The following is a 10,033-nucleotide window of genomic DNA, read 5'->3' as shown; positions in this document are numbered from 1 at the left end:
ATATATTGACCAATGTACTGTTTCCTAAAATACCAGATTTCAAATACAGAGTGGGGTTTCCAAATAGCTTAAAGCTTAGAAATCTTTGTGGCCATCTATAACAATTCTTCCCTGAAGCACAGGTTCATATCTCTGGAACTGTGAGGGGCCTTAGGGGATAATCTAGAGACTTTCTCCATTTTATAGACGATTCAGGGAAGTTAAGTGACTTTCCCCAAGTTAACACAACTAGTAAAGAACAGAACTAAGATGCAAATGCAAGATTTTGGCTAAGTAGTCCATCATCTGAACATAGTGACAAGGAACTCATTCTGGATAAGAGATCAATGTTGAGTTTGAATGCTGGCTAATGTCTTGGCGAAATGTCAAAGACACCAGAGAAAGAAGGTTCTCTGAAAGAGAGAGTTTTGCTTTGTCTGGTGCTACTGCCTCATGGTATTAAAGGCAGGCTCTGGCTTCAGTTTGAGCATTCAGCTTAGTTCTTAGCACTTCCCCTTGGTAATAATTATCACATGCTTACTCCATCATTGAAAAAAGTATACCACTTTTCCACTTTCTGTTCTGGTATACCAAAAAGAATATTGGATTTAGATTCATTAGAATTAAGTTGAAATCCTTATTCTGAGAGGTATTAAGGTGACACAGTCAAGGGAGTGCTGTAAGACCTGAGTTCAAATTCTGCCTCAATCACTTACTAGCTTTGTGACCCTAGGTAAATCACTTAACCTCACTCAGTCTCATTTTCCTCATCTTGTAAGGAGGGAGAGTAATAGTACCTTCACAGGATTGTAGTGAGGATCAAATGAAAGGATATATGCAAACCCTCAAGCACTACATAAATACTAGCTATCATCATCATTATTACATGAATCATCATGGCCAAATCACAATCTCTTTGATACAATTTACTCATCAGTGTAATGGGAATGCTAACACTTGCCCTATTTACAGTAGAGCTGTCAGGAGACTCATCTGAGATCATGGGATCACAGATAGAGAGCTGGAAGGGACCTTCCAGTTCATCTGGTTCAATCCCCTTATTTAACAGACTAGGAAACTGAAACCCAAAGAGGTTTCATGACTTGCCCGGGGTCATGTAGCAGATAGCCAAGCTGGAATTTTAACTTGGTCCCTGTGACTACAGGTTTAGCACTCCACTAGCTATTATGAATTAGCTAATTAGTCAATGCCAAACTGACAATTATTTTCAGGGGCATAAGATTAAATGGAAGGAAGAAAAATGAATTGCTTCATTTTTAACATTAGCAACAGCCTTTAACCAAAAGAGGAAATTATAGGGAAATTACTGTCATGTTCATTGGTAGAGGGAGTTTCTTCAATAAGGATCCAGCCCTTATCCATATTTTACCCTTAGTTCATGTACATAGGATCATAAGGCTTAATTTTTCCCATTCCTGATTTTTCTATTTGTCCATCATTAGATAGGAATACTGGATCTGTGATTTCATTGCTATAGGGATCTCCTGAGTGAGAAACCACCTCTACCAATATATGTTGACATCTACATCTTAGTCTTAGAGAGTTGCCTAGAGCCCTGAGAAATGAAATAAGTTGTCTTGCATCCTACAGCCCATGGAGATAAGATTTGAGTGACCACAGGTCTTTTGTGGCTTCAAGGCCAGCACTCCCTCCATGACACCACTTTCCTTCTGTGTGAACATACATAGAATTAAGAAACCATTCCAGGAATTAGGAGGATTTGGAAAAAAAAAAAAAAAAAGGTATTTTGATGTTAAAAAATGCTTTATTTGGGCAGCTAGGTGGCGCAGTAGATAAAGCACCAGCCCTGGATTCAGGAGGACCTGAGTTCAAATACAGCCTCAGACACTTAACACTTATTAGCTGTGTGACCCTGGGCAAGTCACTTAACCCTCATTTTCCCTGCCCCCCCCCCAAATGCTTTATTCAATTCTTCAGTATTGATTTAACTAAAGAAGGGAGGAAATGATGAATACAAACATAGACTGAAAAGAAATTTCAGATTTTTAATGGTTTTGTTTTCTTTTTAAAGAGGAGTTCCTAGTTAGTAAATATTTCTCCTCTTATCTCAGGGGAATCCTCCGTTTTCCTTCCTGTGACCACCAACAGAAATTATGAATCTGAGGAGATGCCTAATTTAATAGCTAGATCTGCTATGGGTCAATGTTGTTCTTGTTCAGTCATTTCAGTCATATCCAACTCTTTGTGACCCCATTTGGGGCTTTCTTGGCAAGAATACTAGAGTGGTTTGCCATTTTCTTCTCCAGCTCATTTTACAGATGAGGACATTGAGGCAAACAGGGTTAAATGACTTGCCCGGGGGTCACACGGTTAGTAAATATCTGAGCCCAGATTTTAATTCAGGTCTTCCTGACTCATCTATGAAATGTGCTGGAGAAGGAAATGGAAAACCACTCCAGTATCTTTGCCAAGAAAACCCCAAATGGGGTCACAAAATGTCAGACCCAACTGAAATATTAAACAACAGCAACTTTCTGACTCTAGGAGTGTCAACTATGGATCAAAGTATAATTTAATTTTTTAAATGTGACAATTGGGGGGGGGGTGTGATGGGGAAGGAATGTTTTCCTTACATTTTGGGGGGGGGGGCAATGAGGGTTAAGTGACTTGTCCAGGGTCACACAGCTAATAAGTGTCAAGTGTCTAAGGCCAGATTTTACTCAGGTCCTCCTGAATCCAGGGCCGGTGCTTTACCCACTGTGCCACCTAACTGCCTCCATTCCTTACATATTTTTTACCTATTTTTTCTTAACCTTTGAAACAAAAACTACAGCTACTCACAGAGGCTTTTCTTTTCTTTTCTTTCTTTTTTTTTTTTTTTTTTGCGTGGGGCAATGAGGGTTAAGTGACTTGCCCACAGTCACACAGCTAGTGTCAAGTGTCTGAGGCCAGCTTTGAACTCAGGTCCTTCTGAATCCAGGGCCAGTGCTTTATCCACTGCACCACCTAGCTGCCCCCCAAAGAGGCTTTTCTAATAAGAAAGCTTTCTACCTATCCTGCAGACAAAGAGATAAAAGAAAGATGAAATTAGCAGTTTTGCTCCTGACTGAAGTGGTGGTAGAAGAAGAGCTGGAAAAACAGAAGAAATAATTAGTATCTATTTCTCCACCCAGGTGTCATATAATCATTTAAAATTCTGTTGTTGTTGTTTTTTTTTAAAAGACAGTGCCTTTAAAAATTCTCTTCACCAGAGTGAAGAATATGAAGAGTTGTCCCCAAATTATTCTTGAGAGTAAAATACTGGGAGCTATACTTGGGGTCTTGTGATTCTCCAGACATAGGAATGTTGCATCTTCCTTCCCTGTGTTTTTTTTTTGTCTTGTTTTGTTCTGAGGATACACAGACAGAGCTGAACAAATTCAGAGGGAGTGAGGAGAAAGGTAAATGGAGGAGAAAAGAGGCTAGCTCATCTTACTTGAAGAGACTTCTAGAGAAAGAGATGGGAAACTGCTATCTGATAAGAAAGCCAGTGTCATAACAAAGAAGATTCTTTTTTGTGTGTGTGAGGTAATTGGGGTTAAGTGACTTGCCCAGGGTCACGCAGCTAGTAAGTATCAAGGGTCTGAGGTCAGATTTTAACTCAGGTCCTCCTGAATCCAGGGCTGGTGCTCTATCCACTACGTCACCTAGCTGCCCCAAAATGATGATTCTTTAAAAAGAAAATTCCAGGGGAATGGGATCAACTTAGAAAAGTTGCTTATAGAAAGAGGGGGGAAAAGCTTTTCTTTAAAGTAATGCATAGTTTTAAATTATTTTATTGATATTGGGTTTTTTAAAAATCTCACCTTCATTTCTGAATACACTCCTCCCAACTTACCCAGAGAGAGAGAGATGTCTTATAACAAAGAATAAAACAAAGGGGAGAAAAACTGTTTAGCAAAATTTCTAATATAGCAACTTGATCTGACAGTATGTACAATGTTCAACACCCATAGTTCCCCACCTCCACCAAAGGGAGAGAGAGAGGGAGAGAGAGAGAGAGAGAGAGAGAGAGAGAGAGAGAGAGAGAGAGAGAGAGAGAGAGAGAGAGAAGAACAAAGCATAGATTTTTTTAAGGGAAACTTTTTTTACCCCAAAGAACTGTGAATAAAATAGATGTCCATCATGTGAGGAAAGGCTAAAACAAATTTTGTTACATAAATATAACATAGTATCACTACCCTGTAAGAAATGAAGAATATTATGCATCCCAAGAAACATGGGAAGACTTTTATGAACTGATGCAAAGTAATGTAAGCAGAATCAGGAAAACTATGCATTCACACATATGAACACACACACACACACACACCCCAATTGCATCAAAAAAGCAAAATTCAACACCATGTCAAGCCGGTGAAAATGTACCTTCTTTCCTTGGCAAGAATGGGGGGGGGGCTATAGGAATGCAACATTGTATATACTGTCAGGAACAGTTGATATATTTGGTTACTTTCTCTCTCTCTCTCTCTCTCTCTCTCTCTCTCTCTCTCTCTGACAAGACAAGACATGACTTTGTAAAGGGTAAGGAGAGGAGTATATTTGGAAAGGAAGGTGATATAAAAACTAAATGTAGCAATAAAAATTTTTTAATGTAAAGGGAGAAATAAATAGTTAAGAACTACTACTCTACAAATATACCTACATGTCTCAGAAACCTCCCTGCTTTATAAGGCTGTTCTTGAATCATAAAATCCCTAAATTTTAAAAGATTAGAGCTGACTTGAAGTCAAAAGATCTAGGTTTGAGTCTGAGTGTTGCAAGTTAATTAGCCTATGTGGGGCTCAGTTTTTTTCATCTGTAAAATAAATGCAATAAAAGTAGATCTATCTAAAGCCCCTTCCAGCTCTAACAGTCCATCAGGTTCTTTTATTCCAATATGAACCTTCTCTCCAATATCCCCAATAAGAGGTTTTTTTTTTGGTTTGTTTTTTTTTTTTTTTTTAGTGAGGCAATTGGGGTTAAGTGACTTGCCCAGGGTCACACAACTAGTAAGTGTTAAGTGTCTGAGGCCAGATTTGAACTCAGGTACTCCTGACTCCAGGGCCGGTGCTCTATCCACTGTGCCACCTAGCTGCCCCCCCCCCATAGGAGGTTATCCATCTTCTATGATATCATTAATATTTAAGGCTAGGTTTTTCTATACTGGTTTTCTTACATTTTACATTTTCATTGTAGGTGGGTTGTTTTTTTTTAAAAAAGGAAGTTGTATTTAAATGGAAGGATGGCTAACAGTTCTCCTCAGGAAACAAAATTGAGGAGTTAGCATAATTTCAGGGTTGGAAGGGACCTCAGCAGCTATCTAATCTATAGCATACAAAAAGAACTCCTTCCTACAACCTACCCAACAAGTGGGCATGCAGCCTTTGCCTAAAGATTTTCAATCCACTACGTCATGATGAAGGCCATTCTGGAGGAGTTGGTTTTATTGGGTGTCTAAGGGCATTAAGAAACATCATTTCATGGGACATTTATTTGCATCATATTGTAGTGCTTATGGCAAGCACTTATATAAGAAGACCACCATGAAAATAATGGCAGTTTACCACCAGTATCTGTTGTAGAGGAGGATGAGAAAGTAGAGAAATTCTATGAAGAACTTAGTAAGACCTAAATTAAATCAACATCTACTTTAATATTTGGCACCTTCAAGGCAGGTGAACATAGGAAAAGGTGACAAAAAACATTGTTCAGGAGAGAGAAGTCCAAACTTTATCATAATATATTATGAATAACTTTCTCTGAGAAGAGAGTTAGATTTGTGTGGTACCACACATAGAAGGCATCATAAAATTGAAGTTAATTATATGTTAACAGACAGGAAATGACTAGTTACTGAGGTGGTATTCATTTCTGAATCAGCTATCTGTAAATAGTCAGACCACTAACCACCACAAGAGCCAAGACCAAAACAAATATCGAAGTAGAATAAAAGGGGCAGAGCCAAAATGGAGAAGGATAGGCAGGAACTCACTCAAACTTTCCCAAATTCCCCTCCAAACAACTTTAAAATAGTGTTTTAGATTGAATTCTGTAGTGACGGAACCAACAAAAGGTTGGGTGAAACAATTTTCCAGGTCAAGATAACTTGGGAGGTCAGCAGGAAAGATCTGTCTCACTCAGTTGGTGGTTCGCCCTGGAGTGAAGGCAAGCCAGAAGCAGGCCCAGGAGGGTCTGTTGCTGCAGCAGCAGCAGCAGCAACAGCAGCAGCCAGAGCTCTTGACCCACAAACAGTAAGGGGGTCAGACATCTGGTATGAAGATTACAGGGGACCCATTTGCATTGCCTATACACAGTATTAGGTTGAAGAGGAGCATTAGCACAATAGAGCTTGTGGCATTAGGGGAACAGGGGCCCTGGTCAGTTCCAGGGCAGAGAAGAATGCTTGTGGTTGCTCACAGACCAGAGAATAGACCAGGAGAGTAGTGACCACACCTCTCCTTACATCATATCACTCTGGAAGAACTGAAAACTGAAAACAGTCTGTCAGAACTATCTCTGAAAAAAAAGTAGCATGAAAAACCTGAAACTTAGAAGAATACCCCCTCCGCCCCAGGAACAGAGCCCAACTTTAATATAAAGTTTAAAATTAAGAAAAAGGCTGGAAAACAGGCAAACAACAAAAAAGGAACCTGACCACTGAAAGTTGCTATGGTGACAGAGAAGATCAAGACAGAAACTCAGAAGAAGACAACAATATGCAAAGGCTCAAATAAAAATGTGAATTGATCTTAGGCCCAAAAAGGATTTCTGGAAGAGCTCAACAAGGATTTCAAAAATCAAATAAGAGAGGCAGAGAATGATGCAAGAAAATTATGAGAAGAAAGTCAATGGCTTGGTAAAAGAGGCACAAAAAATACCAAAGAAAATAACACATTAAAACCAGAACTGGCCAAAAGACAAAAGAAGTACAAAAATTCACTGAAGAAAATAATTCCTTAAAAATTAGAATTGGGCAAGTAGAAGCTAATGAATGACTCCATGAAACATCAAGAAATAATAAAACAGAATCTAAAGAATAAAAAAATAGAAGAATAGAATATAAAGAATAAATAGGAGGGGGCGGCTAGGTGACGCAATGAATAAAGCACCGCCCTGGATTCAGGAGTACCTGAGTTCAAATCCGGCCTCAGACACTTGACACTTACTAGCTGTGTGACCCTGGGCAAGTCACTTAACCCCCATTGCCCCGCAAAAACAAAAACAACAACAAAAAAAGAATAAATAGGAAGGGAGGAAGAAAGGAAGGAAGGAAAGAAGAAAGAAAGAATAGATATGTCTCATTGGAAAAACAACTGAACTGGAAAATACATGGAGGAGATATAATTTAAGAATTATTGGACTGAGGCAGCTAGATGGCTCAGTGGATGAAGCACCAGCCCTAGATTCAGGAAGACCTGAGCTCAAGTCTGGCCTCAGAGACTTGACACTTACTAGCTGTGTGACCCTGGGCATGTCACTTAACCCCCATTGCCTGCCCCCCCCCAAAAAAGAATTATTGGACTATCAGAAAACCATGATAAAAAAAAGAGCCTAGACATCATCTTTCAAGAAATTGTAGGAAAATTGCCCTGATATCCTAGAACCAGATCGTCAAATAGAATTGAAAAGAATTCACTGGTCACCTCCTGAAAGAGATCTCAGGAATATTATAGCCAAATTCCAGAGCTCCCATGTCAAGGAGAAAATACCACAGGAATCTAGAAAGCCACAATTCAAATACTGTGTAGCCACAGTCAAGATAATACAAGATTTAGCAGCTTCCACATTAAAGGACTGGAGGCCTTGGAATATGATATTCCAGAAAGCTAAGGGGCTAGGATTATAACCAAGAATAAGGTATCCAGCAAAACTGAGTGTAATCCTTCAGGGGGGAAATAGATATTTAATGAAATAGAGACCATTTAAATAATCCTGATGAAAAGATCAGAGCTGAATAGAAAATCTGACTTTCAAATACCAGACTCAAAAAAAGCAAAAAAGGTAAACATGGAAGAGAAATCACAAGGGATTCAATAAGTTTAAACTGTTTACATTCCTATATGGGAAGATGATACTTTTAAGTCCTAAGGACTGATAAAGTAATAAACTATTAGAGCAGTTAGAAGGAGTATATATAGACAGAGGACATGGGTGTGAGTTGACTATGATGAGATGATTTCCAAAAAATAAAATTAAGGGGTGAGAAAGAGGGATCCACTGGGAGAAAAGGGAAGGGAGAGGTAGAATGGGAAAAATTATCTCACATTAAAGTGGTACAAATGAAAGATCTTTTACAGTGGAGAGGAAAATGGAAGGTGGCAGACAATACTTGAACCAGAATCCTACAATATGTTGTTTTCAAGAAACACACTTGAGGGGCAGCTAGGTGGCGCAGTGGATAGAGCACCGGCCCTGGAGTCAGGAGTACCTGAGTTCAAATCAGACACTTAACAATTACTAGCTGTGTGACCCTGGGCAAGTCACTTAACCCCAATTGCCTCACTAAAAACAAAAACAAAAACAAGAAACACACTTGAAACAGGGAAACACACAGAGTAAAAATAAAGGTTTGGAGCAGAATCTATTATGCTTCAGCAAAAGTAAGGGAAAAAAGCAGGGGTAGCAATCATGATCTCAGACAAAGTAACAGCAAAAATAGATTTAATTAAAAGAGATAAGCAAGGATTATGTTAAAGGGTAGCATAGACAATTAAGTCATATCATGTAGGGCCCAAATTTAATATATGGAGCATTAATTGGGTGACTAGCTGAAATATTGGTGTCCCAGAAATAATGAGGGACCTCTAGGTTCAAAGCTCCCCCCCCCTCCGAACTGTCCTTTTAGATATTTCTCCCAGGACAATAAGAAAGGAGCCTTATAGCTTCTTTTCCACAAAAAGATTAGATTTTATTACTTGGGAATGCTCAGCGAGCGTTCAATCTCCCTCCCCCAAAAGGGGAGGTCCTTCAAAAAGCTGCTTATGGAGAGGTTCCTCCTTCTGACCTCAGTAGCATATGTAACCTCACGGTGGGCCAGGTGTGGCCCCTCCCAAATGAGTCAGCTAAAACTCCAATAATTTTTACCACAATCAGTACTAAACATATATGCACAAAATGATAATATACCATCCAAATTCCTAAAGGAAAAGGAGTTATAGGAGGAAATAGCAAAATTATATTAGTGTGAGACCTCAACTATCCCCTCTCAAAAGGAAATAAATCTAAACTAAAAAATAAACAAGAAAGTAATTAAGGAGATGAACAGAATTTTAGAAAAGTTAGATATGATTGAATTCTGGAGAAAACTTAATAAGAATAGAAAGAAGTATTTCCTTTTTTTCAGCTGTACATAGCACCTTCACAAAAATTTACCATGGGATAAACCACCTGCCGTGGATTCAGGAGGACCTGAGTTCAAATATGGGTTCAGACACTTGACACTCACTAGCTGTGTGACCTTGGGCAAGTCAGTTAAGCATCATTGCTCTGCAAAAAAAAAAAAAAAAAAAAAAAGACCATGTATTAAGACATAAAAACCTCACAACCAAATGCAGAAAAACAGAAATAGTAAATGCATACTTTGTAAATCATAGTGCCATAAAAAATACATTCTTTTTGGGGGGCGGGGCAATGAGGGTTAAGCGACTTGCCCAAATTCACACAACTAATAAGTGTCAAGTATCTGAGGTCAGATTTGAACTCGGGTCCTCCTGAATCCAGGACTGGTGCTTTTATCCACTGCGTGACCTAGCTGCCCCCATAAGAATTATATTCAATAAAGGACCATAAAAACATGGATTAAAAATTCATTGGAAGGGGCAGCTAGGTGGCGTAGTGGATAAAGCACTGGCCCTGGATTCAGGAGTACCTGAGTTCAAATCCGGCTTTGGACACTTGACACTTACTAGCTGTATGACCCTGGGCAAGTCACTTAACCCCCATTGCCCCACCAAAAAACAAAAAACAAAAAATTTCATTGGAAACTAAATAGTCTAATCCTAAAGAATGAGTGGGTCAGGGGGCAGCTAGATGGCTCAGTGGAAAAAGCACC

At 39.1% G+C, this 10,033-nt stretch overlaps 1 protein-coding gene across 5 annotated transcripts in view; it reads right to left on the bottom strand.

Moving 5' to 3' along the window:
• The window catches only part of FBXO16 (F-box protein 16), an 81,940-nt gene that overhangs the window by 65,131 nt on the left and 6,776 nt on the right, over positions 1-10,033 (bottom strand). Inside the window, exon 2 of one of the 5 annotated variants that reach the window (XM_043985262.1) lies at positions 9,428-9,468. The exons of 3 other annotated variants lie outside the window; for them this stretch is intronic. The gene's annotated coding sequence lies outside the window, so the exon portion shown is untranslated. Of the gene's footprint in view, positions 1-9,354; positions 9,469-10,033 lie in introns of those variants that run through there. One more of the 5 variants, XM_043985263.1, reaches the window with a different exon arrangement.

The sequence above is a fragment of the Dromiciops gliroides genome, chromosome 2, assembly GCF_019393635.1.
Source record: "Dromiciops gliroides isolate mDroGli1 chromosome 2, mDroGli1.pri, whole genome shotgun sequence".
Taxonomy (NCBI): domain Eukaryota; kingdom Metazoa; phylum Chordata; class Mammalia; order Microbiotheria; family Microbiotheriidae; genus Dromiciops; species Dromiciops gliroides.
This window is presented reverse-complemented; position numbering and strand designations above follow the sequence as displayed.